The following is a 7,862-nucleotide window of genomic DNA, read 5'->3' as shown; positions in this document are numbered from 1 at the left end:
CATGGGTGCGGAAAGAGGTTTTGAACACGAACAAGAGCGCGAAAAGTGGTTATCAACACGAGCACGAGTGCGGAAAATGGTTTTTGAACACTAACACATGTGCGAAAAGTTGTTTTGAACAATAACAAGAGCGCAAAAAGTGGTTATCAACACGAGCACAAGTGCGAAAAGTGGTTTTTTACCCCAGCACAAGTGCGGAAAGTGGTTTAGCAATACTAACACAAGTGTCGAAATTGGTTTTGCAACACTAACACAAGTGCGAAAAGTGGTTTTGCAACACAAGCACAAGTGCAAAAAGTCGCTTTCAATGTTAGCACAAGTGCGAAAAATGGTTTTGCAACACCAAAACAAGTGCAAAAAGTGGTTTTCAATGCCAACACAGGTGTGAAAAGTGGTTTTGCAACACTTGCAAAAGTGAGAAAAGTTGTTTTCAACGCCAGCACAAGTGTGGAAAGTGGTTTGAACGTGAACAAGAGCGCGAAAAGTGGTTATCAACACGAGCACGAGTGCAGAAAATGGTTTTTCAACACTAACACAAGTGCGAAAAGTGGTTTTGAACACAAGCACAAGTGCAAAAAGTGGTTTTCAATGCCAACACAGGTATGAAAAGTGGTTTTGCAACACTTGCAAAAGTGAGAAAAGTTGTTTTCAACGCCAGCACAAGTGTGGAAAGTGGTTTGAACGTGAACAAGAGCGCGAAAAGTGGTTATCAACACGAGCACGAGTGCAGAAAATGGTTTTTCAACACTAACACAAGTGCGAAAAGTGGTTTTCAACGCTAACACAAGTGCAAAAAGTGGTTTTGCAACACCAACACATGTGCAAAAAGTGGTTTTCAACTCTAGCACAAGTGCAGAAAATGGCATGGCAACACTAACACAAGTGCGAAAAGTGGTTTTGCAACACTAAGAGAAGTGCTAAAAGTGGTTTTGAACAATAACAAGAGCGCAAAAAGTGGTTATCAACACCAGCACGAGTGCGGAAAATGGTTTTGCAACACTCACACAAGTGCGAAAAGTGGTTTTGCAACACTAACACAGTGCGAAAAGTGGATTTGCAACACTAACAGGAGCGCAAAAAGTGTTTTTCAACACGAGCACAATTGCGAAAAGTGGTTTTCTACCCCAGCACAACTGCGGAAAGTGGTTTAGCAATACTAACACAAGTGTCGAAATTGGTTTTGCAACACTAACACAAGTGCGAAAAGTGGTTTTCAATGCCAGCATGGGTGCGGAAAGAGGTTTTGAACACGAACAAGAGCGCGAAAAGTGGTTATCAACACGAGCACGAGTGCGGAAAATGGTTTTTGAACACTAACACATGTGCGAAAAGTTGTTTTGAACAATAACAAGAGCGCAAAAAGTGGTTATCAACACGAGCACAAGTGCGAAAAGTGGTTTTTTACCCCAGCACAAGTGCGGAAAGTGGTTTAGCAATACTAACACAAGTGTCGAAATTGGTTTTGCAACACTAACACAAGTGCGAAAAGTGGTTTTGCAACACAAGCACAAGTGCAAAAAGTCGCTTTCAATGTTAGCACAAGTGCGAAAAATGGTTTTGCAACACCAAAACAAGTGCAAAAAGTGGTTTTCAACGCCAACACAAGTGTGAAAAGTGGCTTTGCAAAACGAGCGCAGGTGTGGAAAGTGGATTAGTAACATCAACACAATTGGGAAAAGTGGTTTTGTAACGCTAACACAAGTTCAAAAAGTGGTTTTGCAACACAAGCACAAGTGCAAAAAGTCACTTTCAATGCTAGCACAAATGCGAAAAGTGGTTTTGCAACACCAAAACAAGTGCAAAAAGTGGTTTTCAACGCCAACACAAGTGCGAAAAGTGGTTTTGCAACACAAGCACAAGTGCAAAAAGTCGCTTTCAATGTTAGCACAAGTGCGAAAAATGGTTTTGCAACACCAACACAAGTGCAAAACGTGGTTTTCAATGTTAGCACAAGTGCGAAAAATGGTTTTGCAACACCAACACAAGTGCAAAACGTGGTTTTCAATGCCAACACAGGTGTGAAAAGTGGTTTTGCAATACTTGCAAAAGTGCGAAAAGTTGTTTTCAACGCCAGCACAAGTGTGGAAAGTGGTTTTGAACATGAACAAGAGCGCGAAAAGTGGTTATCAACACCAACACATGTGCGAAAAGTGGTTTTCAACGCCAGCACAAGTGCAGAAAATGGTATGGCAACACTAACACAAGTGCGAAAAGTGGTTTTGCAACACTAAGAGAAGTGCTAAAAGTGGTTTTGAACAATACCAAGAGCGCAAAAAGTGGTTATCAACACCAGCACGAGTGTGGAAAATGGCTTTGCAACACTAACACAAGTGCGATAAGTGGTTTTCAACTCCAGCACAATTGTGGAGCGTGGTTTTGCAACACTTGCAAAAGTGCGAAAAGTGGTTTTCAACACCAGCACAAGTGTGAAAAGTGGTTTTACAACACCAACACAAGTGTGAAAAGTGGTTTGTGAACACCAACACAAGTGCAAAAAGTGGTTTTGAAACACTCACACAAGTGCGATAAGTGGTTTTCAACGCCAGCACAATTGTATAAAGTGGTTTTGAACATGAACAAGAGCGCGAAAAGTGGTTATCAACACGAGCACGAGTGCGGAAAATGGTTTTGCAACGCTAACACATGTGCGAAAAGTGGTTTTCAACGCCAGCACAAGTGCAGAAAGTGGTATGGCAACACTAACACAAGTGCGAAAAGTGGTTTTCAACGCCAACACAAGTGTGAAAAGTGGATTTGCAACACGAGCGCAGGTGTGGAAAGTGGATTAGTAACACCAACACAGGTGGGAAAAGTGGTTTTGCAACGCTAACACAAGTGCAAAAAGTGGTTTTCAACGCCAACACAAGTGCGAAAAGTGGTTTTGCAACACAAGCACAAGTGCAAAAAGTCGTTTTCAATGCCAACACAGGCATGAAAAGTGGTTTTGCAACACTTGCAAATGTGAGAAAAGTTGTTTTCAACGCCAGCACAAGTGTGGAAAGTGGTTTTGAACATGAACAAGAGCGCGAAAAGTGGTTATCAACACGAGCACGAGTGCGGAAAATGGTTTTTCAACACAAACACATGTGCGAAAAGTGGTTTTGCAACACTCACACAAGTGCAATAAGTGGTTTTCAACGCCAGCACAATTGTAGAAAGTGGTTTTGCAACACTTGCAAAAGTGCGAAAAGTGGTTTTCAACGCCAACACAAGTGGGAAAAGTGGTTTTGCAACGCTAACACAAGTGCAAAAAGTGGTTTTGCAACACAAGCACAAGTGCAAAAAGTCGCTTTCAATGCTAGCACAAGTGCGAAAAGTGGTTTTGCAACACCAAAACAAGTGCAAAAAGTGGTTTTCAACGCCAACACAAGTGCGAAAAGTGGTATTGCAACACCAACACAAGTGCAAAAAGTGGTTTTCAATGCCAACACAGGTATGAAAAGTGGTTTTGCAACACTTGCAAAAGTGAGAAAAGTTGTTTTCAACGCCAGCACAAGTGTGGAAAGTGGTTTGAACGTGAACAAGAGCGCGAAAAGTGGTTATCAACACGAGCACGAGTGCAGAAAATGGTTTTTCAACACTAACACAAGTGCGAAAAGTGGTTTTGAACACGAACAAGAGCGCGAAAAGTGGTTATCAACACCAGCCCGAGTGCGGAAAATGGTTTTTCAACACTAACACATGTGCGAAAAGTGGTTTTCAACGCTAACACAAGTGCAAAAAGTGGTTTTGCAACACCAACACATGTGCAAAAAGTGGTTTTCAACTCTAGCACAAGTGCAGAAAATGGCATGGCAACACTAACACAAGTGCGAAAAGTGGTTTTGCAACACTAAGAGAAGTGCTAAAAGTGGTTTTGAACAATAACAAGAGCGCAAAAAGTGGTTATCAACACCAGCACGAGTGCGGAAAATGGTTTTGCAACACTCACACAAGTGCGAAAAGTGGTTTTGCAACACTAACACAGTGCGAAAAGTGGATTTGCAACACTAACAGGAGCGCAAAAAGTGTTTTTCAACACGAGCACAATTGCGAAAAGTGGTTTTCTACCCCAGCACAACTGCGGAAAGTGGTTTAGCAATACTAACACAAGTGTCGAAATTGGTTTTGCAACACTAACACAAGTGCGAAAAGTGGTTTTTAATGCCAGCATGGGTGCGGAAAGAGGTTTTGAACACGAACAAGAGCGCGAAAAGTGGTTATCAACACGAGCACGAGTGCGGAAAATGGTTTTTGAACACTAACACATGTGCGAAAAGTTGTTTTGAACAATAACAAGAGCGCAAAAAGTGGTTATCAACACGAGCACAAGTGCGAAAAGTGGTTTTTTACCCCAGCACAAGTGCGGAAAGTGGTTTAGCAATACTAACACAAGTGTCGAAATTGGTTTTGCAACACTAACACAAGTGCGAAAAGTGGTTTTGCAACACAAGCACAAGTGCAAAAAGTCGCTTTCAATGTTAGCACAAGTGCGAAAAATGGTTTTGCAACACCAAAACAAGTGCAAAAAGTGGTTTTCAACGCCAACACAAGTGTGAAAAGTGGCTTTGCAAAACGAGCGCAGGTGTGGAAAGTGGATTAGTAACATCAACACAATTGGGAAAAGTGGTTTTGTAACGCTAACACAAGTTCAAAAAGTGGTTTTGCAACACAAGCACAAGTGCAAAAAGTCACTTTCAATGCTAGCACAAATGCGAAAAGTGGTTTTGCAACACCAAAACAAGTGCAAAAAGTGGTTTTCAACGCCAACACAAGTGCGAAAAGTGGTTTTGCAACACAAGCACAAGTGCAAAAAATCGTTTTCAATGCTCGCACAAGTGCGAAAAGTGGTTTTGCAACACCAACACAAGTGCAAAAAGTGGTTTTCAATGCCAACACAGGTATGAAAAGTGGTTTTGCAACACTTGCAAAAGTGTGAAAAGTTGTTTTCAACGCCAGCACAAGTGTGGAAAGTGGTTTAGCAGTACTAACACAAGTGTCGAAATTGGTTTTGCAACACTAAGACAAGTGCGAAAAGTGGTTTTCTATGCCAGCACAGGTGTGGAAAGAGGTTTTGCATCTCCAACACAAGTGCGAAGAGTTGCTTTGCAACACGAGCGCAGGTGCAGAAAGTGATTCTACAACACCAACACAAGTGTGAAAAGTGGTTTGTCAATGCCAACACAAGTGCGAAAAGTGGTTTTGTAACACTAACACAAGTGCGATAAGTGGTTTTCAACGCCAGCACAAGTGTGAAAAGTGGATTTGCAACACGAGCGCAGGTGTGGAAAGTGGATTATTAGCACCAACACAAGTGGGAAAAGTGGTTTTGCAACGCTAACACAAGTGCAAAAAGTGGTTTTGCAACACAAGCACAAGTGCAAAAAGTCGCTTTCAATGCCAGCACAAGTGCGAAAAGTGGTTTTGCAACACCAAAACAAGTGCAAAAAGTGGTTTTCAACGCCAACACAAGTGCGAAAAGTGGTTTTGCAACACAAGCACAAGTGCAAAAAGTCGTTTTCAATGCCAACACAGGCATGAAAAGTGGTTTTGCAACACTTGCAAATGTGAGAAAAGTTGTTTTCAACGCCAGCACAAGTGTGGAAAGTGGTTTTGAACATGAACAAGAGCGCGAAAAGTGGTTATCAACACGAGCACGAGTGCGGAAAATGGTTTTTCAACACAAACACATGTGCGAAAAGTGGTTTTGCAACACTCACACAAGTGCAATAAGTGGTTTTCAACGCCAGCACAATTGTAGAAAGTGGTTTTGCAACACTTGCAAAAGTGCGAAAAGTGGTTTTCAACGCCAACACAAGTGGGAAAAGTGGTTTTGCAACGCTAACACAAGTGCAAAAAGTGGTTTTGCAACACAAGCACAAGTGCAAAAAGTCGCTTTCAATGCTAGCACAAGTGCGAAAAGTGGTTTTGCAACACCAAAACAAGTGCAAAAAGTGGTTTTCAACGCCAACACAAGTGCGAAAAGTGGTATTGCAACACCAACACAAGTGCAAAAAGTGGTTTTCAATGCCAACACAGGTATGAAAAGTGGTTTTGCAACACTTGCAAAAGTGAGAAAAGTTGTTTTCAACGCCAGCACAAGTGTGGAAAGTGGTTTGAACGTGAACAAGAGCGCGAAAAGTGGTTATCAACACGAGCACGAGTGCAGAAAATGGTTTTTCAACACTAACACAAGTGCGAAAAGTGGTTTTGAACACGAACAAGAGCGCGAAAAGTGGTTATCAACACCAGCCCGAGTGCGGAAAATGGTTTTTCAACACTAACACATGTGCGAAAAGTGGTTTTCAACGCTAACACAAGTGCAAAAAGTGGTTTTGCAACACCAACACATGTGCAAAAAGTGGTTTTCAACTCTAGCACAAGTGCAGAAAATGGCATGGCAACACTAACACAAGTGCGAAAAGTGGTTTTGCAACACTAAGAGAAGTGCTAAAAGTGGTTTTGAACAATAACAAGAGCGCAAAAAGTGGTTATCAACACCAGCACGAGTGCGGAAAATGGTTTTGCAACACTCACACAAGTGCGAAAAGTGGTTTTGCAACACTAACACAGTGCGAAAAGTGGATTTGCAACACTAACAGGAGCGCAAAAAGTGTTTTTCAACACGAGCACAATTGCGAAAAGTGGTTTTCTACCCCAGCACAACTGCGGAAAGTGGTTTAGCAATACTAACACAAGTGTCGAAATTGGTTTTGCAACACTAACACAAGTGCGAAAAGTGGTTTTTAATGCCAGCATGGGTGCGGAAAGAGGTTTTGAACACGAACAAGAGCGCGAAAAGTGGTTATCAACACGAGCACGAGTGCGGAAAATGGTTTTTGAACACTAACACATGTGCGAAAAGTTGTTTTGAACAATAACAAGAGCGCAAAAAGTGGTTATCAACACGAGCACAAGTGCGAAAAGTGGTTTTTTACCCCAGCACAAGTGCGGAAAGTGGTTTAGCAATACTAACACAAGTGTCGAAATTGGTTTTGCAACACTAACACAAGTGCGAAAAGTGGTTTTGCAACACAAGCACAAGTGCAAAAAGTCGCTTTCAATGTTAGCACAAGTGCGAAAAATGGTTTTGCAACACCAAAACAAGTGCAAAAAGTGGTTTTCAACGCCAACACAAGTGTGAAAAGTGGCTTTGCAAAACGAGCGCAGGTGTGGAAAGTGGATTAGTAACATCAACACAATTGGGAAAAGTGGTTTTGTAACGCTAACACAAGTTCAAAAAGTGGTTTTGCAACACAAGCACAAGTGCAAAAAGTCACTTTCAATGCTAGCACAAATGCGAAAAGTGGTTTTGCAACACCAAAACAAGTGCAAAAAGTGGTTTTCAACGCCAACACAAGTGCGAAAAGTGGTTTTGCAACACAAGCACAAGTGCAAAAAATCGTTTTCAATGCTCGCACAAGTGCGAAAAGTGGTTTTGCAACACCAACACAAGTGCAAAAAGTGGTTTTCAATGCCAACACAGGTATGAAAAGTGGTTTTGCAACACTTGCAAAAGTGTGAAAAGTTGTTTTCAACGCCAGCACAAGTGTGGAAAGTGGTTTAGCAGTACTAACACAAGTGTCGAAATTGGTTTTGCAACACTAAGACAAGTGCGAAAAGTGGTTTTCTATGCCAGCACAGGTGTGGAAAGAGGTTTTGCATCTCCAACACAAGTGCGAAGAGTTGCTTTGCAACACGAGCGCAGGTGCAGAAAGTGATTCTACAACACCAACACAAGTGTGAAAAGTGGTTTGTCAATGCCAACACAAGTGCGAAAAGTGGTTTTGTAACACTAACACAAGTGCGATAAGTGGTTTTCAACGCCAGCACAAGTGTGAAAAGTGGATTTGCAACACGAGCGCAGGTGTGGAAAGTGGATT

The sequence above is a fragment of the Myxine glutinosa genome, chromosome 4 (assembly GCF_964187855.1).
Source record: "Myxine glutinosa chromosome 4, kmMyxGlut1.1, whole genome shotgun sequence".
NCBI classification, from domain to species: Eukaryota; Metazoa; Chordata; class Myxini; order Myxiniformes; family Myxinidae; genus Myxine; species Myxine glutinosa.
This window is presented reverse-complemented; position numbering follows the sequence as displayed.